The sequence below is a fragment of the Rhipicephalus sanguineus genome, chromosome 2, assembly GCF_013339695.2.
Source record: "Rhipicephalus sanguineus isolate Rsan-2018 chromosome 2, BIME_Rsan_1.4, whole genome shotgun sequence".
NCBI classification, from domain to species: Eukaryota; Metazoa; Arthropoda; class Arachnida; order Ixodida; family Ixodidae; genus Rhipicephalus; species Rhipicephalus sanguineus.
In genome coordinates, this window is record NC_051177.1 from 128,127,858 (window position 1) to 128,154,467 (window position 26,610).

Below are 26,610 nucleotides of genomic sequence, written 5' to 3' on the forward strand. Positions count from 1 at the left end.
GCCAATGTTTACCAACATTGTTCCGAGATTGGTCCAATGCCGGCGTGCTGCCTGGGTAATGTGCATCTCAAAAGGGGGGCTACAGCAATCGAATGCCGTCATTTTATTCGACAGCGATTGCCCTCTCTCGCTAAGTATACATCGCCTGTTCAGAATCGGGTTGTTCACAACAGCTGCCCCATTGAACCCGTTAGTCCATGCGGCACACAGGGTTCACTGTAGTCATGTGTCATGGGGAACACTAACGGCGTCCTTTCTGCATGGTCACCAAAGCGACTTCACGTGGTATTTGAGGCGGGGTGGGCTCCCCCCACCACCGTTGTCACAGTCCCAATCAGAGAGCGACTGCTTTTCTAGTTTCCAGTTGGCCTGTTCTATAATATTTCCTATTTTCCACAACAGGGTGTCAACAAACTTCTTGACAGAGTGCATATCTTGGAGTCGAAATATTATTTGCAGAATCCACTTGAATTAACATTCCAACCAGTAGTTTTGTCATCTCAGAGGTCTTGTAACTTCTGGTTACTCTTTCTGAGAGACAAAATGATGTTACCTGTGGTGCTGTGGCAACCGCTAGCGCCTTATCAACACCGGGTGTAGTAAATCAATTTATCTCGCAAGAATTTACTTGTGACTGAAATTCTTAAAGGCTTGTTCACACCGAAGGCGGAGCGGCTAAAGCGGACCAGTGGGAAAGCGGAAAGCACAATTAACCTCCTCTGCAAGCGGCGAAAGCGAGCGGAAAACGAGGCGGTGAGCAGGATCGCTCGGGGACCAATTTTTTCCGCCCACCTAAGGCCTCCGCTTTGCCGGAGCCATTTAGAACGCCATGCAGCGGCTGCGCCGGTGTAAACATCCGATTGAGCCGGAAATGGCGCTAGATAAACGCAGGTGGCTGGGGTACAGCGCACTTAGTTTGTGTGGCGACAGTGGACAAAGAGTGGCACATGATGGCGATACGTCCGAGAAATCACGAGATGCCCCGCCTCCTCGACTGCGTTGGCAGGCTGGCGAGCAGTACGGTCTGAAGAGTTACGCGCACTCGCCGCCTGGCCACGTTCAAGATACGCTACGCCGCTTTGGCCAGTCCGCCTTCGGTGTGAAGAAGCCTTAACTTGGACGCACCAGTCCGTAGGTCGATCTAATCTTTTCAGCTTCTCGCACTGAACACGCATAGCGCACTCTTTTAATGATTGAGATACGGTTGAGATAAGCAAGCTAATCTGCTGAGCTCTCGGAACCAGTACGCATGCGTGTTAAATACTGGAGTAGCAACGAAGCAGTCGCTGCTACCATTTGAAAGCGTAGAGTTGGCCGAACGTTAAACAGTGTGATTTTATTCCAGCAAAGATTCACTCGGAGACTGAGATTTAAGGAGCCGAGAGCCAAGTCGAGCCTAGGAGCCAGCCCTCGGCTTACTAGGACCAACTGAAGAAGCGCAGTCTCTGCAGTGCAGATAAATGAGTGTGCCGGGGAACCATTGTTACGGCTGACCCGTTTCACTCGGACGACTATTTCTAGAGGCCTCTTGCTTCAACAAGACAGCAAAAAAATTCGGCGAGGCCAACAACTGCTCGCTATCGAGCTGAGAGAGCGTCGGAAGCTACTGGCTAGTTATTCGCTCCCTGACCCTCTTTCGGAACGCGAGAAACGGCATTGCGTTAGGCTGCGGTTTCGAGTGACCTAATTGTCGACCCGGACGATGAAGTCCACCGCACTTTCGATCGATGATACGGTGCCTGCTTTTGTTGTCCTTGAGACTGTGGCGATGCTTTTCCAGACGATGACGAAAACAAAAAGAAAGCTTTTCAGTGAAAAATTTTCAGGCGTCCTTTGTCCAAGTAAGTGCTACTTTACTTTTTTCATATAGCCTCATCTAGACACTCTTGGAAGAATTCTTAGCTGATCAGAAATACAAAAATGGTGGTTCAGCTGAAAGGAGTACTTAGACAAATTGTATACATTTTAGAATTGTAGCTCTTAATAAGAATCTCATGTCGAGAGCACTAAAAGGACTATCATGGTGCCTCGGAACAAAGGAAATGTATTTGTAATATCGCTGCCTCAAAATAGCATTTTCGGTTTCATTATCGAGGAGGCAGTATCGCAGGGACGTGTGAACACACTCTGACGTTGGTCTAATTCACGTTCTAGGTTCCATTTGCGACGTACTAGCAGCAGCTCTCGCACCTGCTGTCAGTTGCGAGTGGTGTACGTAAACAATGGTGAGTGAACTACCGTGTAGCGACTCAGACAGCGACTTCGGCCATATGCAGGACGCTGTATTCAGAAGCCCAGCGAGCTGTGTCAACTCGTCACCTTAATATCAATTGCGGTATAGCTGGCTTCTAAGTGCTGGGCGATGAAAACAATAAAACCAAAATAAAATAATTTATAAGCGTTTCTTGGCTACGGTGTGTGGAGAGCGTTTACACTGCATGCCAAGGAGACTAACAATGTCAATTTTGCTATGCCTCAAAGTCGTGTCAGCGCTCCTTTAAGTCAAATTTCGTTTCTTTTTCGGTTTGCGGGGCTTGCCATGAAATATCGGCCTGCTGCAGTTGATAATAAACGATGTACATCACTGAATATTGAGAGTGAAATATTCGTACATAGTTAGGGAACGGCACTTATCGGAATATATTCCGGATATAATTCCGTGGGAAAATATTTCAGATGTGTCACGAGTCATTATCAGTAATTCTAGTGCCAGTGAGAAGTCCACTTTGAATAACACGAACGAGATTCTCTTTCGCAAGGAGTGTTCCTCTTGTCATGTAAAGAAACTTGTGCTGCAATTATTCCTGACGTACGAGGAAGCCAGAATGAAATATGTTTTATGTCTTATGAACTTTTATATAAAAATGTATCCAGCAAATGTTTCTGCTTGAGATTTAGAACTGTATTACGAGACCTCTGTCAGCTATCTCTAATAACCAAGATTGATAAACACAATGGAATGGCAAATCTTTATTAGACTTGCATTATGGAAGATCTTGTGATAATCCTTTAGCTGAAGCATCGATGTGTGCATGCAACAATACAGCATAAGTCATACACATTGCATTGTTATTCGCTGTTCAGGTAATACTGGTCGGAGTTGCGGAGGCATTATGGCGTAATACCCTTGTGTAAAACGTCATAATAGTGTGGGAAATTGGGCTACCAGCATGTTGACCTTCACTTTAAACAGCACAAAAAGAAGGGCACCATCAGAAAACTCCTATCCTGTGTGTTTCTATGTTGTGTGCTGTCTCCTTTTCCGCTGATTTTTACAAGAAGTTTCTTGGTGACGGGACAAATGTGAGGACATGGCCTTACTTCGTTCGGGCTGTGTATTCGAAAACAAGATTTGGTATTTTTTTACTGTGCTGCTTAAAGCAGCATTAAACACTCAGTAGTCAGACCGTGTTCCATATTAACATTGAGATTGTCTATCGTACTAAAAACGTTTTATTGGCGGTACCTCTTATATTATATAATTATTCCGACAACTTTTTTCAAAGGGTCAGCTGTCTTTACCCAATGACAGCTGGCGCCATCAATTTTTCAGAGTTCTTCGTTGTCTTCCTTCAAAGCCGCTGTATCGACCACATCCTCGCTGTTCTGAGAGTTTCAGTTCGTTCTTTCGTCTATTTTAGACTTTAAATATGCGCGCTCACGGTTTCGGCTGACGGTGCGCGTGCTGGCCTATAAATTTTATATAAGCCATCTATGTGCGAAGAGCGCTCACGCTGTCCTTTTTGGGCGATGTGCTGTGATGGTGATACGTGTCGACGAGTTACGCATGCGCACGAACTGGTGTGCAACCAACGAGCGTACCCACAGGGGCAGGGTCCCATGTTCCATTACATTCTTGAGACTACTGCATAGGCCGTCAGTATATCAATTGTAACGAAGAGCCGCATCTTCCTGAACTGCATCGCCGAGCAGCGTTCGGTAACTGCTTAACAAATTAAGGCAAATTGCGACAGAGAATGAGAAAAAGATAGAGAGAACGGCACATAGAAAGAAAAAGAAATAGAGGGAGATAAAGAAATAGATAGAAAGAAAAAGAGAGGAGGAACGCAAAGGGTGAGGAGGAGCGACGCAGGGGAGAGGGTAAAGCAGAACATGTTCTTGTGTAGTATAATATAACGGGTGAGAGAGGAAAGTGAAGGTGAGGAAAGGGAAATGAGGAGAGAACTCCGCCAACTCCGCTGTTTCCTCAGTCTTACCGCCACGAACGCGTAGCGACCCGAGTTTTTTTTAACGCTGATATCCGCGGTACGCTGAAGTTTTAACATGCCTAGATTGAGGCCGGAGATGTGTCTTCAATTTCACGACAGAATTCCTACTTCAGAATTGTTTTCTAAACCCTCTTGGTTCTGCACCATGCGCGTCTGCGATAGGCAGTGCTGAACACAGCTCAACCATGGTAGAGCACGTTGTGTTCTAATCGCCTCCCTCTTAAAGCGAAGGTGCATATAACTCTTGTGGAGGGACTTCTTTTTGTCCGATGCCAAGAAACTCTCAGGAATAAATGAAGCAAACAAAATAACATTTTCTAGCGAGCCGGTGCCTCCACACCCCGAAGGCTCCTACCTTAACCACTGCGCTAAATACTCGCGCTTGCTAAAAAAGGGAAACAATTTCAACCTTATGAAAAAAAACGCTCAGAAATATGAATACATCGAAATACGTTTCCATACTGCCTCCATTTGAACTCACGCAGTTTAATGCCAAACTTGCGTTTCTGTGGCCGTGCGCTCCCCTTTTTAAAACACGTCCCCAAAAAACAAGCTCAGCTTGCCCAGATGCTGTGACGGTCCCGCTGTCACCGACGACGATTTGGCACATCCATGCTTAAAAAAGTGCTTCGGGCCGCCTCAGTTAAGCTATCCTGATTTATTTTGCTGAGTTCTCTTTGGCTTGAACAGATGGAACAATTCACAAACTAAAAAGACGCTGAAACCATGAATATTTCGAGAAATGACTTTATTCTTGAAAGTTGAACTTCTTCATAACGAAAGCACTCAATAACAAAATTATCGCGCCAACAAAGAAATCTGGCAGACCCGGCGAACATCCATAGACTTCAATGCACTTGGCGTCGATATTGACGAGGCCCCCGTGGCACTTTCCTTCCTGGACGATAGTCACGACAGTGCCGGGGTTCAACAGCAAGAGAAACACGCCTGGGCCAGCGTTGACATACTTTGCTCTCGAACATACTAACACCTACTATAGAACCCGCCGTCACGTTTTTAAAGATCCGTCTGTCACAGATTGATCATTTGCAGTAAGTGCGTGGATACCGTCGGCGAATGTCACCATCGCTGCCACTCTCTTTCACCGTACTTCCGCCGCTGCCACTGAGCTGGCTGCACTGCGGAGGGCGCTTGTCTATACCAAAGATTAGAGACCCCGATACTCTCCGACTCACGAACCGCACTGCAGTCCCTAAAATCACCACGTATGCAAGATCAACTAGTCCTGGACATCAGTCGCCTAGGCAATAATGTTCATGAGCTACACCACGATGTAGTACTGAAGTGGCTATAGCACACTAAACATTTTTACACCCTTAAGGGTGTAAGTCAGTTTGTCACCAGACGGACACCCTTAGGGTGTTGACTACACCCTTCAATTAGGGTGTTAATTTAACACCCTAAATGAAAGGGTGTTCAGCAAAAATTTTATGGGGTGTTAGGGTGTTAGCTCGTATTAACACCCTTTTGTACGAGTGTTGGAAGGGTGTACACCATTCATTTCGCGTCATGTGTAATGGCCGAAACAGAAGCTTTAGGTGGTCATAAAGGGCGTCATGCATGTGTTCCTGCGGATGTCATTAATTCGGGGTGTACTACCGAATTTGCACAAACGCATCTTCATATTGGTTTGGCAAAGGTCGTGTTCGCATAAGGAGGGCTTGCATGGTTGGAAAGACACCCCGACTTAGTGAAATCTGCAGTGATCCATGCGTAAGCCTCGTGTGTTCATCTGAAGCTTCAAATTCGGTCATCACCCACTCTAGCTGCATATTAAGGATCATGAAATGAAATCAGATGTAGTACACACATATATATATGTATATACAACATCATGTACGAGCATAAGGACAAAGCAATGTTTAATATGGCTTCCACATCCAGTCAAACTGGTCTGCAAAACATAACACTTGATTTTCAAGAAAATCTAAAATATTTATTGCATGCTGTGATACAGAAAGGCATGAAAAATTGGGAAAAAACAGGCATGGGAAATGATCAAACTTTTTTTACGTACAACAAAATTTTGCGTGTTATGTGCACCTTGACAACAAACATAAGCTGATCGAACCTGCCAATAAGGGTGCCTTATACTTGAAAATGATTTGTTAAATTAAAATGATGAGTTCCTTATTAAGATGTCTTGAATAGTCAAAAAATCTAAAACATCCTTACTGTGCTCGAAAACTAACACCAGACCTTTGCATCACATCAACACTAAAAATATAATTCAAGCAAACAGATGCCGAAAATCACCCGTTGTATTAAAAATTGCAAACCTGAAACGGGCGCTTTCATACACCAAGCCGTTTCATTGTCCTTAACAGAAAATATTCATGTTTGACCTCGAAGTAGGGGAAATCCGCAAAACCGCAAGTAGATGCATTTGGAACCACTGGAACACCACTGTCTAGTTGATGCAACATATGGCACCTCTGAAATACCGCTGTCAGTAGATGGAGCACAAGGGATTGCAAGAATGTCACCCTGCATTGAAAAATAAAATGCATTGTGAGTGTGTACTGCATATGCACCTTGTACTACAGCGCAAACACAATCGTAAACACGTTCCCGCTATTTATTGTGTCCTTGTGTGTTCTAGCACTAATACAACGTGAATACACACCTACTTCCCCAGACGCGTTCGCTACAGTATATTGTTCATTATTGTCCTGCACACTGCAGAAAATTTATAGCCAGTGTAATGGCATGCATAACTAGTTGCGCACGGAACAAACGGCAAAGGGAACAAAGCTGACGCTATGGGCGCTACTGGTATCCCTGTGCATTAAAAAAAGACGGCGCACACAGTGGTGAACCTTTTCTACAGCTGCTTCTGTTTGACGAGCTGGAAAAAAATGTTAATATATGGAGCACCTACTAGCTCTGTGATCAAGCTAGGCGAAATATTGTGCTGTAATAACTGTCACATACGCAACAAATGAAACCAACAGACAATAATAAGCTCTGTCTAACAAAGAAACTAGCACTAGAACAACTACTTTCTTTGAATAACAATTATAGTTGTGTACTTGATCGGTAGTACATAGGTGTGTGCATGTATTCAGAATTTCGAATACGAATCGAGTATTTCGATAATATACTATTAAAATATTGGGCTAACAAATGTGAAATCACGCTTTTTGGAATATTCGGAAAAATTCGAACAAATGAACACTTGAGTGTTACGCATTCATGTCTTTCAAGTAAGATATCACGAACACGTAATCGTTCAAAGCCTGCTAAGGTTAAAACGCAATTGCGACGAATCGCCCCTGTCGTAGTGGCTGGTAATATGCCTACCTGTTCGCGCATGCCGCGATCACGATTTGTCGCGGAAAGATTAACCGCGTCCCTCAACTCGCGATATGGCCGACGCCACGCAAAAGGTATTTCGTCTTTTGGGAAAACGAAATGCCTATCAATAAGTCTGACTTCAGCGCGAATGCATGCGGCAACGCCGTTACAGATAAACACCGGAAAGCACAAAAAACGCGGTTACGGTCATCTATGAACTTGCGAGTACGGCACAGCCCTATAACCATAAGAAGTGAAGCCATCTACCACAGCGCTGTTGTATGCGTACTGCGCGGCTTAAATAGGTGACGAGCCAAACGCGCCTGGCCGCCATTGCTGCCACCTTCGTTCCTTGTGATGTACCACGAAGTGCGCGTCCGTCGCGGAAACTAAAACAGCTGGCCCTCGCAAGGCCTTTCGCTTTCCCAAAGGACGAAAAACCTTTTACGTGGTGTCGGCCATATCACGAGTTGAGGGACGCGGTTAATCTTTCCGCGACAAATCGTGATCGCGGCATGCGCCAACCGGTAGGCATATGGCCAGCCACTACGACAGGGGCGATTCGTCGCAATTACGTTTTAACCTTAGCAGGCTTAGAACGATTACGTGTTAGTGATATCTTACTTAAACGCGGCACCTGCGCTCTGATAGGAGAGGAACGGATACGAAGAATATTCTACAACAAGGGGTCGGCAACCTGAAGCCCGCGGGGCAGTATTATGTGGCCCCCCACACAACATCAGGACCTCTCCCACCCTCCCCTCCTCTTTTCACTACTATGTGAAGGCCGACATAGCAGTTCTGACCTCAAATGGGGTTAGACAAGAACAAATATTGCTTGCGGTTGGCATTACAACGATTGTTTGGAAATTGCAACCTTAGGAGATGCGTGCTAAACACAAACGTGATTTCTATACCAGTATTGCACGTTATTGTTCGTTACACGAATTCGTTTGCTTTGACCGCAAACCGTCCATAACGCTGAGTACATGGGTCGTCAAAATAAGTTGCGCCGCGCGCGATAGAGGCTGAAAGGGGAGGATCAACCTGTTGGAAAACGTGAAACTGCACGTGTCAAAGAGCATGATGTGTGTGTGGGGGGGGGGGGGGGGGAGGGGGGGAGCGACACCCGAAACAGCACAATGCAGAGAAAAGACGAACAAGCAGCGGCAGCGAGTGTTTCGTTTACTTAAGTTTTTTTTCATATTTTTCTTGTTTCGCGTGCAGCTTAACACGGGCGTTATGAGTCCCCAAGTAGCCCAACTGTCGACCCTGTTGCATTATATAACCTAGGTAGGTGTCCCGCCGCACTGTGCGAGTTCAGGCAGACATTCACTTACATCCGAGTATTACACACGCGCTTTGAGGTATAGTGACAAAATGGCTGTACGCAGCGGTCCACAGCCAAATGTAACATGAAGCCCGTCACAGCCGCTGCCCGACACCGCGGACGGCGCACTTTCGACGCTGAAACGTTTCGCTTCACGAAGGCAGAGAACAAGGCGCGGATTCGAAGCGCGGCCGGCGCGCCAGCAAACAACGAAAGGACGAAAGAGTTCAGAACAACGGGTGCTGCGCCTGCGCGAAATTCGTCGCGGCGGCAGCGGCCGCCAAGCTTCCCTGTTCCATTTAGCAGTGAACCGCTCCGTACATACAATGACATCTCACACAAGACACAAACGCTAACCACAACCACATAAAAGAGAAAACAGGTACTCGCCTGGAACATTCGTGATGATAAGATCCCATACCGCCAACAATTGCGTCACAATGGCACGGCTGAATCTCGACGTATCCATTTTCGACAGCGTACAGCCACTTTCCCTGAGAAGACGATTGGCTAACGCACAACGTAGGGGCGACATCTTAGATCACACCACGCGCACATCACTCACAGCTGCACAACATATAGGTTAACACATCGCTGTACGCGAACAAAAACCAAACTATACCGCACGACGACGCACAACCATAGCCTAGCGAGAACGAAGCACAGCGCGGCTTCTCCTGCCTTCCAGGCTAAGAGCACCCCACGAGATTCTACGCGCTATCACGTGACTACCGACTGTTTTCATCGCCAGGAGCGCTAGGAGCAAAGGAGGGATCGCACAGCCTTGGCTTCCGAGATGGAAGGTGCGCTATCTCGGAGGTGATGGCATAGTTTGTAAGAATGGCAGACTGGGCTTGTTGGTTTAGCATATTTGAAGTGTAAGGCGCGGTAACGACGACGGGCAGTACGCACACGCTTATGGCAGCGCGTGATGGGCATCTAAACTGTGCTGTTTTCGAAGTAAACATTGTTGAAAGTGGCGCTCTGTGTGTGTACCTTACACTTCAAATACGATGTCATATATAGCGTGTGTAGTTCTCGCTCCCTCCCGCAGTTGCCGTAGTCTTCGTCTTTTCTCGTCCTTGAGCAGTGGGATGGGAGTTGCCATTGCGTGCGCCGCGCCGTGCATTCAGCCATGATTGGGTTTACAGCATATGACTTGCACTTATTGTCATGTCGTAAGTTTTACGAGCATGCGCGGTCATGCACGCACTGCGCTAAATCGGCGCAGCATGTGAGGCGACATGTATACATGCATGGAGTTCTTGGTGTCCTAGGAACTCTCTCATGCAAAGGTGAGCGCAGGGATGGGGGGGGGGGCGGCCGCTTTCTCAAGCAATCTGTAAGGGGGCGCCAATTCTGCCCCATACGTTTACTCTGTGGAACCTCTCACGTCATCTTTAATGCGCAGGGTTATGGCTGCGCATGCTCTTGGACAATCATTTTTGCATCCATGGTACATCCATCGTTGAGCTTGTTTTGTTCCTTTCGGACTCGACAAAGTGCAAAGGGGGAGGGGGGGAGGTTCTGCAGTAAGACTTGCCCCTCCCCCCTAGATGAAGAAATCTGAGCACGCCTACATTCTCATTTTCCTCGTTCGGTAGCGAGGTGCTAACATTATTGTTACTCATGTGTGTCCCCTTAAGGTGACATTGATTTCCTTCCGAGTCTTGGCTTACCTTTTGCAAGTGCTTCTGTGCCGAAATCATTAACGTGGAGAAATTGTGCGGCCAGTTTTTGGCATCGTATATGGAGCCGATAATGATTTCCCTGCAGGTTTCCCTTGCATGGATGAGTGGTACGAATCCGGGTGTCGAAGTGTTAGTATCCGTAATGTTTACATTAGCTGGGTAATTAGTACCACAAGGCAAGTGTCATTATGTCCCATCCTGTTTAATGAACCTCAGTAAGGCCACGGCTTACTCTAATGTTTGTGGAAGAAAAATTCATATCACAGATACATTTTCCACTACACGCGCGTAAACAAGTTGGTCGTGAAACGTTATGCATTAGTGTGTAATGTATGCATAATTATGTATGTCAGAATTGCGTGCTTTATGTTGTATACATTGCACATGTGCAATTGTACTATATTAGCCTATATCTTGGTCTGTTCAAAGTAATTCTTTTTTTGTCTGTCTTATTGGCTAAGTGAACAATTAAAGGTGTTCATACCGAAACTTGTAAAAAGTGTTCATGCCGGCGGGATGTTTTCTGTCCCACTTACAGCTTTAACCCAGAAAGGTTTTGTAATGAATTCAACTTTTGTTCTAAATTGTTTCTACATTTGTATATGTGCCCTCGTATAAATGTTCATGCGGTTGATATGTATAGTGGAAAATATGAAACGGTAGGGCACACGTCGAGCCTGTGCAAAAAAAAGTGTTTGCTGATTTTCTTGTACATTTTCTCGAGTCTTGTAGTATTTTGTGAAGCAATGATACTTCGTCATGTGTCTATGGTATGGTATGGTAAACTTTATTGAGGTCCTGCAGGGCGTGTCTCAACACGCAGCGGGCCGCTCCCACGTAGGAACCGTATGTGAAAATAAAATATCACGATAATTAACATTGTGCCAATGCATCCACCGTTTCCTTGTTTCCGTAATGTCACTGACATCGTAACTTTAGAAAAGGCAGTACAACAGACGCATTGCGCAATGCACGCGATTTTAATATCCATGCATGGATGCAGCTTAGTGCTTCAATGTGCACCCTTCACTTCTTCCATTAACACCCTTATGAAAGATATTAACACCCTTTTTTCCGCGCACACCCTTCTCTTAGAGTGTATATAAAGAAAAAAGGGTGTTGTGCAATAAAAAAGGGTGCTAATGTCATTAACACCCTTTTTACACCCTTGAGGGTGTAAAATTTTAAGTGTGTACCAGCTCACTGCGCAATAGCAGGGAATGTTTGTGCTCACACCGCTGCCAGAGCTGTACATGACACGGCATCTGAAAATATCGACATTCCTTTTTCAAGGAAAGATGCAGCGACTTTGGTATCTGCGTCCGCGCGGAATCTACAGCGAACACTATGGTGTGATGCAAATAACCTGTACGGACCGCTGCACATAATAGACCCGACGTGTAGCTTTTATATGCCACAGGGACTAATCAGACAAGACGAAACCTGCATTCACCGGCTGAGACTCGACGTAGTCTACCGAAATACTTCAAGCACAAGATCAGGCAGTTGGACTCACCCACGTGCACGACATGAAATACTCGGTAATTATCGGCCCGTGGCAAGACAGCGGTTGCGCGATGCGCAACACCAAAGCGCTGTTGGTGCTCTTGAGGAACACTGGACTAAACCAAAGTGTGTGAATGACTCTTTTGTGTATGTGACGTTATGCGTATGCGACTGAACGCACCGTGTGTGTGTATGTGATTCATTGTATATTCCATAGTCATCACCCGATACCCGGATAGAAAGCCGGGCGACAAACCAGGCTAAACTCTATGGAATTTTCATTAAAGATTATTATCTCTGTCCTCTCGACATCGATGTGATTTTAAAAATCCCTCAAGCAATAACGAAAGTTTCAAGTAGTGAGCCACAGCATTTTTGCCAACGCATGAGTATGAGTTCGGATACTGCAGCACCACTCCTACGACAAGTCGGGCGCATCTGCATCCTCCAAAAAGCACCAGTGCGACCATTGATTGGTGCTTACATTTGGTCGGATGATAATTGTAGCAACAAGGCTTCTTTCTTTTTGGATGAGGGTGGTTTTTTGCTAACGACTTCCTTGGCAACTACGTCGGCACATGACGTTTCAAGTCACGACTCCGACGAAAATTACGTCATGCCGAGAGACATTCTGTAGACTACCTAACTGCTGCTGCCGCACGTCTCTCCATGTGGACACCGACATCTCCCACGCTTTGCTCACGTGCAGTGTTGTTTGGCCTTCATATCAATCGCACTTTCCTCGGCGCCCACGATGAAAAAGCTACTTCATCATCATAAACGGGTACGTACCACAGGAATTGGGTAAATCCCACTACTCACCACTAGTCCAGGCAGCTCAACAGTCAGCCCAACAAATGGCTGCGAAGCGACGGCGGGCACGAAGCGATGGAAGGCCTACGCCAACGACGACGTGCCCGTAGATCTATGAGGTACGAATGCTTGGTTTCAGCACGAGGTTCTGTATTTGAAGTTTGGACATCCGTATCGTGTCTGTTACTGTCTGTGATTTAATTCTAAGCCTTGCGCTGAGAATCAACGTAGCAACAACCTAGCATCACCTACCTATATCCTAGCAACGACCTATAATCAACCTTGAAACAACCAGCATCACCTAGCTGAGGCCTAGAAAACAACCTAGATGGAACCAGATAACCATTCAGAATCGCCCAGTTTCGCTGTTTCAAGCTTTGCGCGACATAGTGCAAGCTTTTTTTTCCCGAGCTATCTGGCCCCTGCTCTTGAATTTTTAAAATTTCATTGAGATATTTGTCACACCAAAGATCGTAGAGGTTAGGAAACTCTCCGTGGTGCAGTGTAGTGAGACCAATCCTCTGCATATTTTCAGAAAAATATATTGCTAGTATCATGCAATCAAAAATACTTTAAGCAGTGCTTTGAGGTTGTCAAGACACGTAGAATGAAATAGGCAATAAAAACGATATTTTGTTTCTGTCTTAGTTCAAAAGCTTGGTAGAGAAAGGGTCTGGAAGCTAACGAACGCTAGAAAGAACCCGCCATGCCGGTGCCGCCCATTGCCGATCGAGACAGGAGGGGAATTTGTACCTTTTTTTTGGAAATTGTGTGCGCAAAACAGCCTCGCTAGTAATCGACTTTCGCAAAGTTGAATGGCTCCTCGATTTTCGTTCTCCGCGGTCCATCTGCACACAAAAGGATCGGCTAGAAACTGGCGTATAAAAGATGTTAAACGATAATCAGTCGAGCAGACAGAACTGAATGTTACGACTTCCGCTGTTTACAACTTATGGAGAATATGAGCAAGCAAAAGAGTGTAATTCTCGCAGTGTTCCTTTTTAAGTTTCATATAGCACGAAACGAATACATTGTTTTCACCAATATTGCTTCGTTTTTTTCTTTCTTTTAATCTCTGTTGCATTTTTCTTACGACTTTTTTCATTGCACTAATGCTTTCTCTATCACTGTCTTTACTAATATATTTATGCAGGTCAGGTAGGCACCGCCGTTTTAGCGCTTGAGTACCCAGCGCCTCCCGCTTTTCTGGGAGGCGCTTGAGTACCCAGCGCCTCCCAGAAAAAATTGGCCGCGTATCTGCGTGCTTCGCTGCAAATGTCTTCTAAAGACGATAGAAGAGGCGCTGCGTGAGAAATGGACGCCATCTGGCAATACGTCGGGAAACACGAGTGCTGTGTTGCGGGCTGGTACTCCCGGCGCAGCGGCAGGCGAAGACCGGCGGTGACCAACGCGACCGGTGGGGACGCCGGCCAGCCCGAACACGCTGTTTGGCGCGATGCGCCGAAGGAGAAGAAACGTCCGCACTCAACGAGTACTCTCCACACACTCTTTTATTTACACGTCGCCTGGGTAAAACAGCAATGCCAGAGCGGCGCCCCCTGTCATTCGTACAATGCAATACTGAACCGAAACCGAAACACAACATGAGCTTGTGCAGAGGGCACGGAGGAAGACAAGTTTCAGCGCAGTCGCATTTTCAGCGCAGCTTAAGAAACTAGGGTTGTAACATTGTAGGGCGAGTAGGGCCAGAAGGACCGTCACGACGAAAACCTGCCTCCTCAGTCGTATTCGCCTGGAACGTTGGTGTGGCTTCGCGTTCCCTCCTCCACTCCTGGCCTTTCCACAAAGCTACTGCCTAAGTACGAAGGCCCCTACCGCGTCCTACGTCAAGCATCCCCAGTTAACTATATGATTGAGCCTGTTCAATCACCTACGGGCCGCCGTCGTCGCGGCCGCGAGACTGTTCACGTCGATCGACTGAAGCCGCATTATGACCCACCAGCTGTACCTGTTCCTTAGGTCGCCAGGATGGCTCCTTTTCCGCGGGGGAGTGATTTGTAACATGGTACGGCACAGACAAGAACGCCTGCGAAAGAAGAAGACGAAGACGGTGGCTGTTGGCGCTCGCGCTTGCTCGGCTTGGAGCGCTGATCGCTTCAGCTGTGGCAATCTTTTAATAAACGCGTTACTGTCTCAACGTTAAACGCATACCATCAAGGTCTTTAAAATTGCGTATCTATGTATTTTCTGTTAAAGGAACACACCGCCTAATGCTTACCTAGTGATGTTGCGCCTCAGATATGCGTAATGTTTGCTTTTTGATCAACAATGTACACAAGTATGAACCTAGTCAGCCGTTCACGTTGGCTGGCCCTTGGGCAAGTGGTTCAACTTTGGCCGAGTGGTTGAATCGAGGGACGTGCCGACAAACAGAAAGACAGACAGACAGAAAGACAGACAGAAGGACAGACAGAAAGACAGACCAAAATTTCTGCGTTTAAGTTCCCCAAGAAAGACTATCGTCTTTAAAACGCCGTGTCAGCGGCTCAGTATCCAGCGCGTCTGGGCCCATAATCCGGCATGGCACTGGGCGCTGGTACCGAGTGGCGCAGGGTTTTGCAATAGGGATATGTTTGACCAAAACATACGAAGTGTGGAGGCACGGCCACATTGACCCTTTCACCACCACGCTTCATTCGACAAGATGCCTTTGTGTGAATGGCCACTGTATTATTAGGTCTTCAAGGCTTTTACCACTGCAAGGTACAGTACATAGCTTGTGCACATTCACGTATCTTGCGGAACTATGTAGATACCAGTGCACCGTGTTTTTTACGGTTGAAGCGCGATATTGATAAGGGTGGAAATATTGGCTGACTCTGTGCTTTGTGCGTGCCCAATGGAAGCTTCTGGAACATGCTATTTTATGGCCCAGCGTTGCCGTTGTGGGGAGAAGAAGAAGATACCTACAGACAAGCTAAATAAAGATAATGAGGCTTATGATGGTTGAATCTATACTAAAAAACGTAGTTGAGATCACTACTGACTTAAAAAGTCGAAAGTCCCTGGGTGTTCATATAGTGTTCATTTCGCACTGTACCCACAGTCGCAAAGCTGCTTCTCTGTCGAACAGTGCCCGGATCAGTGATGAGTTCTGTCGTCAATGCGTTTTCTTTTTCGAGCTTTCAATTCTAGTTTGTAGAAAATAACTTATATCTAGTTTCTTATACGCCATCGTCTTCGCAATACTAATATCAATGCAGCTGTGAACAAGCCTTTAGCATATTCAATGAGTGACATATGAGTGTCAAGTTGAGCCAGCCGTGACAACAACTTCCCGTGATGTGCTACTCCTCCTCAATACACGCATTAAAAATAGTGTTAAATGCCAGAATAGTGCGACATATTTTAGGTTCCATAATACGTCGTCGAGTTTCTTTGGCCCTTATTCACAGACCAAGCTTATCCTTATCTCTCATGCTGCTTATTGTTCGTGTGCCCCTAATGCTCGTTGGATGCATAAAAACAGTAAGCAGGGCAAAAATAACTGAGGTTAGTTTGCGAATGTTGCCTTCATATTTGCTTATGAAGCGCATTATGCAAACGGAAACAATAAGTAAACCGAGTGATAAGGATAAGGGCGGATGGCGCACAAGTATTTTACAAAGTAGTGGAGTAAGGAACTAGTTGTTTTCTCTAATAGTTGCAAATCTATTCCACCCTTTGGACATGTAGTAAACAAGCACTTGCTGCACGGTTCCTGACCTTTTTAACCCCAGCCGTAACGAAGTCCTTATTATTAGTTAAGCAAGAACGCTTAGTACGTTGCGTGGCGCGTACTCCGTCGAGTTTCTTTGTGTGAAGGGAGGGAGCAATTACTCCTTTATAATTGGAGGCACGACTTTGCTCCGACATATCTATAATGTTGTATATATACAAGCGTACAGATCGCGGAGATTAACAGTTCCAGCCTCCGACAAGATTCAATATTGCGCTGCCTTACGGTCCGCTGTTGAGTTCTGGCTTGCACACTTGCGGATGTGGAATGATATATGGCGCGTCTTCCGGAATGTGCAACATGAGGCAGTTTAGAGTGGTTGATAATTACTGGCAGACGGTGCTTGGCCACCAGCGACTGCGCCTATTTCCCACGGCTCTAATGCTTTTCGTCGTTATCGCATATACGTTACACACTAGTTACGCCATCTCATGATACGGCTCAATCGAAGCGGTGCGTCTCGCTACGGTAACCACCTAAGTTGCCTTCTGACATCTCTGCGCATTCAAACTGAAGCCCTTTGAATGGGAAAGCCCCTCTGAATCTTGGCTCTATAGGTCGAAACAAGATTTCACAGCACCTAGGCCTGTCAACTATTTCTATTCTATCACCTGTAGGCTTCGTAAGTACACTATTGTTAAGTATACCTAAGTGTGCTAAGTGTCTGTTCGGGCATGTTAGTACTTCACAATAGGCGGGGCGAAAACAAACGAATCAGGTAATTTATTAGTGTTGCCTAACTGGCAAAGCATGTTTTGTCAGTTCGGCAAATAACTTATGTGGCTAGTGACATTTTAAAGAGTACGGTCAAAGTATTTCTAACAAGCATTACGGAGAATAGTTGTCGCAAAATTCGGATCTCAGCTTCAGTATTGCGTCTCAATATGCGTGAAAGGAAACCAGCTGTTTGCAAAACTTGTTTAGCCCGACGCCGTTCTGAAAAACAAACACTCAAGGGCAACGTCCATTTCGGTGGTCGTCACAGATACGCCATCTCGCAAGCTGCAGGCTTTGCAAACGTATCATTGGCAAAGCGAGCGAAGGGCCAACGCATAATGAATACGCGTCGTCACCGAGAGCCCAAATTGCGTTGGTGATTTCAAACAAAGGCTACGGCGCCCGCGTCGACTATAGCTAGATGGTAATTAAAGCAACGAATGTCCCTTTCTTCAAGTCGCTTTTCACATGAACACTTCTCTCCGTCTGGTGATTGACAAAGGTCGAGCGCATAGTTCGAACCCTTTTCGCCAGCCATCCACACTATACAAGAGCTACCTTCTTCAGCACTATTTGAACGTTCGTGCCACATTGCATAATACATTCCCATTGGGTGCGTGCACGCGGACCTCAATACATATATTTTCTTTTCAAATCCACTCCCTATTCTGCGAATTCATTAACTGACGATTGTACTGCAGCATTGCTCGCCACGGGGCAGAAGGTAATCGCCGGGTGCCACATGGGTAGAGCTGCTTTCGAAGGACAGTATATCTTTTCAGTTACGTTCATCGTAGTTCACCTGCCTTAGTATGAAGCCTAAGCATTTTTATAATAACAAAGCGGTGGAATTTTTTACTGCCGTCTTTTATTTGTATAGCTTTGTTTAGGTATCCCATACAGCCGTCAAGTCTTTGTTACCTAAAATACAGCCACACAGAAGGATCATGCTGTCTTATCGCTCCACATAAGTACAAAGTCGAGGTACATATAAGACTAAAAATGATAAACATTAGAGTCCAAAGTGCATGCCATACATTGGCACATACTTTAAATAGGCGCTACTTTGGTGAACTTGCCCCATATCTTATGTATATAGCAATAAATCATGTACGATACTGATCCAAAGGTGCTGCGCTAAGATAACTTTATTACAAGTACTGCAGAATAGTAGGCACATGGGCAATGTTCGTGAATATGAGTAGTTAGCTGTAAGTGTTGGCGGGTTGTTTTATTCATTAAGAAATTAGTAGTGGTCCCTGATAATCTCTGGAAGGGTAACGGCCGTATGTGGTAACGCTGCGAATCCACTACATTTCGATGAACAAGTCTTTCAATTGGCATGATTTTTCATAAGTTCCGATTGCAAACTTCCGACAAAGTTTGATATCACATTCGTTCTTTGTACGCACCCATGCAAACCGGATGAGTCGTTGACAGTCGTCCTGCCTCTTTGGTAAACACAAAGAGGGAACAGGGCCTAGTGTATAGATTTCAACGCTGATTCGAAACGCTCGCCTCGAGCTTCAAAGAGTGCTTACAACGCAGGCATGCTTGCATTTGATATCTCTGCTAATTAATTAGTAATGAAAGTCGTCAACGTGAGTCAATTTGAAGGCATATTTTTGAAGGCTATCAACGCTTTCAATACTCACCAAATGATCACCCTAATGCGGGAGTCATTGGCACCCACAGAAGCATTTGTTTGTAATGTTCATTACGACACCACAAGTTCGTGGCAGGCCCCTTGTCTCGACGACTTTGAATTTTTCCGAAGTGAGATGGGTATTCTTGATATTGTCAACTTTCAATTTTTGTACTTTGAGATGTTCGCCATTTTCTAAGGTTATTCGCTTTCAGTTCAGGGGGTCAAATGCAAGCTTTTTTTTCATTGAATATTTTTGTGCATAAGTGCACAAAGACCATATAAATAAGTCACGCTGCAAGTCATTCGTCACGAATGTCTGCTGATCTCTCTGTATGTATTTTTGTGTGCCTCTTGTCAGGAGTCTCATAATATCTTTGCAGGATCTGATATCAGTCCAATGGCTATCTGGAAAAAACGCCTGTAAATTAAGCTATTTGGACTACTTTTAAAGCTTCATTAAACTTTTAATTGACGAGAATATTTTGCAGCCTTAATTCTTACTTTTAATCTTATTAGCAATAAATACAAATATTTAAAACCATAAGAAATAAGTCTCACTGGTCCAACAGCTCTCGCTTTTGTCGATCACGGATAAATTTGGTGTTGCATAGTTTCGAGCACCTGCTTTACGCTCATTATTTTGATGCTTTGTTAGTTCAGACCGAAAAAGGGGAGTATGTGCAATGAAGAACACGCTGGGACGTGAAAATTTTAGATTGTTTTTAGTATGTTGCTTGACGAGACTAAAGCCGTGTTGTGCTTTTCCAGCAAAACACTGCCCTTCTTTGGGCGGCCTACACTAGCGAGGCGATTTAAGGTAACAACAATTCGCTTTTTCATAACCTCCTCCTACGACACACACACACACACACACTTGCTCACTTCCGCTACATTTCGCCTGAACGAGGAACTGGAAAACGGTGTCGACGAGGGTACGAAGAGAGACAGCTAAGTCGAGAAGTGCGCGGGTGTTACGCAGCATACGCTTGACTGAAAATGATAAAGGAAGACAGAGTGGGAGAGGGAGGCAGAGTAAGAAAGGACGGCAAAACCCTGAAGTGTTCTGTGAGCACAACTTGCGCCTTTATAGAGTGTACTTTTTTGACCATTTGAACGAAGCCAATGGCGGAAATGTTGCGCTTCTACACGGAAAGCAAGGAGAACGAAAGGCGAGAAGGACACGGCGTTGTGAACTAGGCTTAAAATCAGGATGCGGTCCTTTCGCATTGGTGTTTCCTTTAAGTTTAGATTTTCTTTCTCTAGGATTAAGTAAGCCCTGTAGCGAGGCCACCCGCCGAGCCGTAGACACTGAGCTCGTTCTAGCGGAAAAGTGTGCCTATTCTAGACGCGCATTGTGCGTCTAGAGTAGGCACACTCATTCATTCATTCATAAGTGCACAAAGACCATATAAATAAATCACGCTGCAAGTCATTCGTTACGAATGTCTGCTGAATTTCTTATGGTATTAAATATTTGTATTTATTGCCATTAAGATTAAAAGTAAGAATTAAGGCTGCAAAATATTCTCGTCAATTAAAAGTTTAATGAAGCTTTAAAAGTAGTCCAAATAGCTTAATTTATAGGCGTTTTTCCAGATAGGTGCTGTCGCGCTTCAAAAAAGTTGCCCAGCCCATTTGTGCCGAGGCTGTATTTCCTTTTCGATCTGTGCTTCTGTCTTCTGTATAGTCTCCGCGCTTTGTGCGCAGTGGGAGGCAATCACGCGTGCTTCCTTTAGTGCAAAAAAGGACAATAAATTTCTTGAATAGATAGCAGGCATTGTTTCAGACGTTTGCATAATGAACTGAGGCTCGTGGAGGGGAACACAGTAGAAAAAAAAGATAATGTAACTTTTTTACCAGAATACCAAAAGGCCACCGAGTCCAGAAAATAGCGGAAATAATATTGTTACTATACACAAAGGCCCTAGGTTTATTTTTAGGGGAAGAAAAGTGTGTGTTTGTGTTCTATTGAAACAACTGTTGTTTGTTTAGTGTAGAGAAGACAGAAATGAGGCAAGCAGTGTTCGGAGTAAGTTGTTTAAAAAATAGAAAGGTAAGTGGCGGCTGGTTGAGCTAAGCACTTTTTTTTACGGTAAAGTCAGTTAACCGTAATTGCGACGAACGCAAAGAAGACATTATTAAGAACCACCAGCGCTACTGGTGCCTATTTCTTAACTAAAATTTCCGGGAACTCTGCATTCCTCACAAGTAAGAACTTCCTAATCACGAGGATAAGATTCTACAGGCAGAAGCGAACTACTTGACGCAAAACTTCAAGAAGCTTATCATGAAAAGAGCGAGAGATTTTGTCAGCGATGTTTCTTTTTGGGATGACTATCGTCAAAATTTTTTCCTGGCTTTGCATAAGCTTTAAGAAACCATTTGTGAGTCTACAGTTGAGGATGCGACCCTGTTTTCTAGTTCTCAGCTTTATTTGTGTTAGCCGTCGAGCATTCAGCCCTTTTTGTCAGAAATTTTTCACCACCCTTCAACAGGAGCGACCAATGGTTGAACTTTGCGTGTCTTCCATAGATCAAAATTGATGCATCTCTGCCGATTGGTATTTCTTCAATGCAACATTACCGTTAGTTTACATTCCTAAACAGCAGCGATTAGATGGAATTCTTTTTCAAGAAACGGAATGTACGCAGAGGCCACTTTAGCAGACTGGAAGGAGGTTAACGGAGGATTTTCTATTCCGAAGCCTCCATTTCCTGAATTTGTGCTTTGTTTCCTCCTCCATGACTGCAGTAGGAACGTACTTAACCGGATGCTGGTATACTAAATAGAAAGACTGTGCGAACAGCCACGACCAATCGCGCCTGCTGGTCGCGGGATCGAATCCCGGCCGCCGCGGCTGCATTTTTGATGGAGGCGAAAGTGTTTGATGCCCGTGTACTTACATTTAGGTTCACGTACGTTAAAAAACCCCAGGTGGTCGAAATTTCCGGAGCCCTCCACTACGGAGTCTCTCATAATCATATCGTGGTTTTGTTATGTAGAACCCGAGATACAATTATTATTAATCGCTCTTGCTAAACAAAAATTATTAAACCACTGTTTATGAAATCTGTAGCAAGATAACGGCAGGAAGTACCCGCAACTGCCGTTACAACTGGAGAAGAGACAGAACGTCTCTGCGACGCTGTCGCTATAACGAACCGAGTGATTACACAGCACCAACTCTGAAACTAGTCGTCACATTTTCTTTGAATGAGATGACCTAGATAGGCATGTTACGGAAAGTTTTTTTTCGTTTTGTCAGACCAAATAACCTTGAAAAACCAGCCACAGAGTAAGTTTGCCGTATAGTTCCTTTCAGTGTCGAATTAGTCGTGCCGCTATGGAATGCTTCTAGAAACGCCCTATTCATACCTTTGAGAATGGTCAAGGCCAGTCTTTTTCCTCTGAATCTGTGTTCATTTTAACCTCGAGACTTTGTAGGTCACGATATGCTTTCGCACTACACTAACTTATCTACGAGTGATTCATAGCTTATTGGTAAGGCAGTCAATTAAAGTCTTTTAAAATCTAAAGAAACTTCGCATTTGGACAAGCCTCTTGCTTTGTGTAAGCAGTAAAATGTTCTCTGTTGTGGTTTAGTATACATAATTCAGGTAACATATGTATCTTAAGTGTTAGTAAAGATCTCTTTACAAATGAGGCCAAGAAGCATACACCAGATGGTCGATCACTTCTTCCCCAGGTGGTGAAGAAGCGCGTTTCACCTGCCTACATTTGTCTTGCATGGCCAATGTCATGTCAATGTACCATTAGCCCGGGAGCGCTAAACAGCATGAGCACTTGGCCATCTCATTTACCCCATAAAACTTCATTTGGATGGTCACCTCTCCAGCAAGAATGACACACAAATATTTTGTTAGACACAGCCAAATGAATACAGCCGACAATAATTGTCTGTTGGATTCATATTGTTTTCTATAACAAAAAAGCGAACCCATCGAAAAAATCCCACTTCTTTCGTTCAACAAATAGTTGATATGTTGCTAGCGATAAGATACGTCATGAAACTTACAGGGCAGTCTGAGATTTCCACATAATGAATCGTTTGCTCGTAAAAAGCAAGGAGAGAAAAAGGTACAAATTGGTTTAAAGAAGCACTCCGCCTTCTTGTAGGTAAAAGGGAAGATGGGCTTCGTGCAATCTTTTAGATTTTCATTTTGAATATGTGTTTCATGAATCAGCAAATCCCGCTTATTGCTGCTCGATGAAACTTTCTGAACAGTATGACTTGCAGAATGTAATCAGCAATAAATTCAAAGGACGGGTGTTATCCGCGGTCGTGAGTACAACAAAGACGGCGCAGCAGTGCACGAGACCCGCAGTATTCATTACTCAGGGGCCGTATTCACAAGGATATCTTACGCTAAAATTTTTGCAAGAGAATAATTCAAGTCATCACGACGAGGGACATAATAGTAGGAAGCCGGCTGAATAGTGAAGGACTGCACTAACGAACGAAAAGTTTTGCGCATTCGGCCACAGATACGCAAGCTCTGTTTGTTTGAACTCGTGTGACATTGAACGGAAAGCGTGAAAAATGCACAAAGTTGCTCGTTTTGGTGTCGCAGCTTGGTGGGTTTGTAGTGCGATCTGTTCAAGCTGAAAGGCATAAATCAACAGACAGAGGCCATGGATCGAGGCTTGAATCCGGAGAATTCCTTGATACTCACCAGCTTGCTCGAGAAAGTAAGCAAAGCAAGCATGTTGGCGATTATTTTTCGCGGTACAAAAAAAGGCTCCTCCGAAAGCACCATTCTGTTGACAGTTTGTTTACTCAGTGCTTAAACGCCATGGCTGTTAATATTAGACAACTCTTTAACAATAATATAAGATAGAAGGAACTGTGCTTCTTTCAGCACGCAGTTATGAAGACATTAGAAGGAGTTCGTTTCCTCAGAACTCCAAGTTAGCTCAATAACAATATATATGTAATATGCAATTAATTGAAATGGACGCATGTTATATTATTTTTTGCAGTTGTTTTGCTAGAGAGCTCTGAAAACTCGTATCGGTGCCTCTCTTTGTCTGCTTGAAACGACAGTTAAAATCTAGTGAAGTCGATTTAAGTTTCATATGACAGGCAAAACGGTCTGCGGCTACGATTGAAAAAGTATGCGAGAAGTGGCCATCCTCATCGTCTTTGCTCAGCGGCTTCTCAGATTACGCCGGCGATTACCGAGCACCACAATGTCTTCGAGGACATCCGAGAGACGTCCCCTTCCCTGCAATAAATGTTTCTCAATAACAATGTATACGCATTATGCAATTAATTGAAATGGATGCATGTTATATTATTTTTTTGCAGTTGTTTTTGCTAAAGAGCTCTGAAAACATGTATCGGTGCCTCTCTTTGTCTGCTAGAAATGACACAGTTAAAATCTAGTGAAGTCGATCTAAGTGTCATATAACAAGAAAAACTGTCTGCGGCTACGTTTGAAAAGGTATGCGAGAAGTGGCCATCCTCATCGTCTTTGCTCAGCGGCTTCTCAGATTACGTCGGCGATTACCGAGCACCACAATGTCTTCGAGGACATGCGAGAGACGTCCCCTTCCCTGCAATAAAGGTTTAATTAACTCATTCATTCGCTGCCTTTAAAAGCCATACTTTCAGTGGTGTGCCTCGGAAACTATTGGGTCCTGAATATATTAACGAACGGCTGAAGAATCCTCGCCGAATTAGAATTAAACCCCACCAGTGATTCCGGCAGCGACGACTATGCAAGAATACATAAAGCGGCGCTGGAGGAAATCACGGTCACCCCGATCACACGCAACATTCATCCCGTCCACAACGAAGGGCGAGGAACGGCGAGGGCCAAGTCCCTACTGAAACAACTGGGCAAGAAAGGTGCGCCCGCACGCTTCGTCGACGCCGCCGCGCCCAAGGACGGCGAGAAATACGCAGTCGCAGTCGCAGACCCACTCGGATCGGTAACCAACTGCGCCACGCTTATAACCTCGAAACGAGAAATTGCAGAACAAATGACCATAGCCCTCGCCCTGTTTGACATTCGATGAGGGAAGGTGTACAGTGATTCGACAACCGCCATCAAGGCATTTCGGAGGCCGCACCGCTTAGCAAGCGGCCTGTATTCTTAATCTTCGTGAGAATAGCGTGTTTCACACCTGCATAATTTACTGGTTCCCCGCACACGTCGACTCGATCGAGGGAGTTGCCCTCAATCCCAACGAGTCCGTGCGTTAACTGACCGCACAGCTCACCTTACGGGCGACGACTCGACAACCGACTTCGACGGGGCACACAAAGAGTCTCCAAGCACGTACAACGAGGTCATCAAATATTATTAAATGGCCAGAAGAGAGTTTCCACCTCCTCACCACAAACTCAATAGAGCACAAGGTGGTCTCATGCGATTATTGCTGACACACTCGTATCCGTCACTCGCATACCTTAACGAAATATACCCGCATAAGTACCCTGACGCTTCCTGCACCGCATGTGGTCAGGAGGTCGCTACCCTAGCTCACATGCCTTTGGAGTGCGGGTGGCTAGGCCCGACCTACTGGAAGCCCAGATGGGAAGCCATGCTGCACATCCCGAAGCCTCAAGGCCAAATCCTGGCCGTCCGATACGCCTGCGACAGGACCCACAGGCTAGATCTGCCGGTACCCACGTGGCAATAGCCGTGTGGGCGCGAGGGACGCTCTTCCCGACGTCTGTAACGGACCACAATAAAGTTGTTCTCTCTCTCTCTCTCTCTCTCCCGTGGTGTCTCGTGTCGCGCAGGCATTCGACAGCCTTCGCAGTTGCAGCCGTTTATTTATTATCCATTACGATTTATAACACCACGATTAGCAACCAATTAGGTCGCTTTTACAAACAGCATTGGATATCCTTGTAAGAGCAGGGAATACATCAAGCTTTTAACAATGTCTGGCCACCAGCACGCGAATCTGCCTACGCATTTGGGCCTTGTATGGGCACCTGGTAGGCGACTTGGCGGCTCACACCGCTGCCGAAAGTTGCATTCGCCGGGCTATACTACCAGGTTCACGTGGACAGGTTCACCTATGCGAAACCATCCCGAGATATTATACGTACATTTTTAGCCACTACAAAAAGGGTAGAAGGACTTATCTATGCCCGCACCCCAATCGCACAAGAGACGAGACGATGTTGTTCGGAAGATTTCAGAACGGCACATTCGTGCACGGTGCCCTTTTTTACTCCATGTAGTCCACAACATCCCAAAGTGACGGAACCTTTTGTTCTGCGAGAAATGTACTCTACCGCATAGCACAGAACCAAAGTTTCAACAGCAAGAGGCCCCGCCGACAAGTCCCGCTCAAGACGTGAAGACCATCAACGTGTTTTGAACAGCCCCAAAATGTCAGCACAAGCACACGGCATCCTGGACTAAGCAAGCCACTTGCCTTGGCCTCCTGTGCCGTCGGCTCTCTCTTCAATAGTGTTTAATCCTTCTCTTCGCTAAAAAATACTAAAGTAATTTGGCTACAGGAAGTTTTCAAACTCCTGTATGGAAAGGATTACTTTTGAAACAAAATTCACGCTTTTCGATGTCCTGACACCGCAGTAAAGCTGAGAAACATGCAAGAGTGTCAGGAGTCTTATT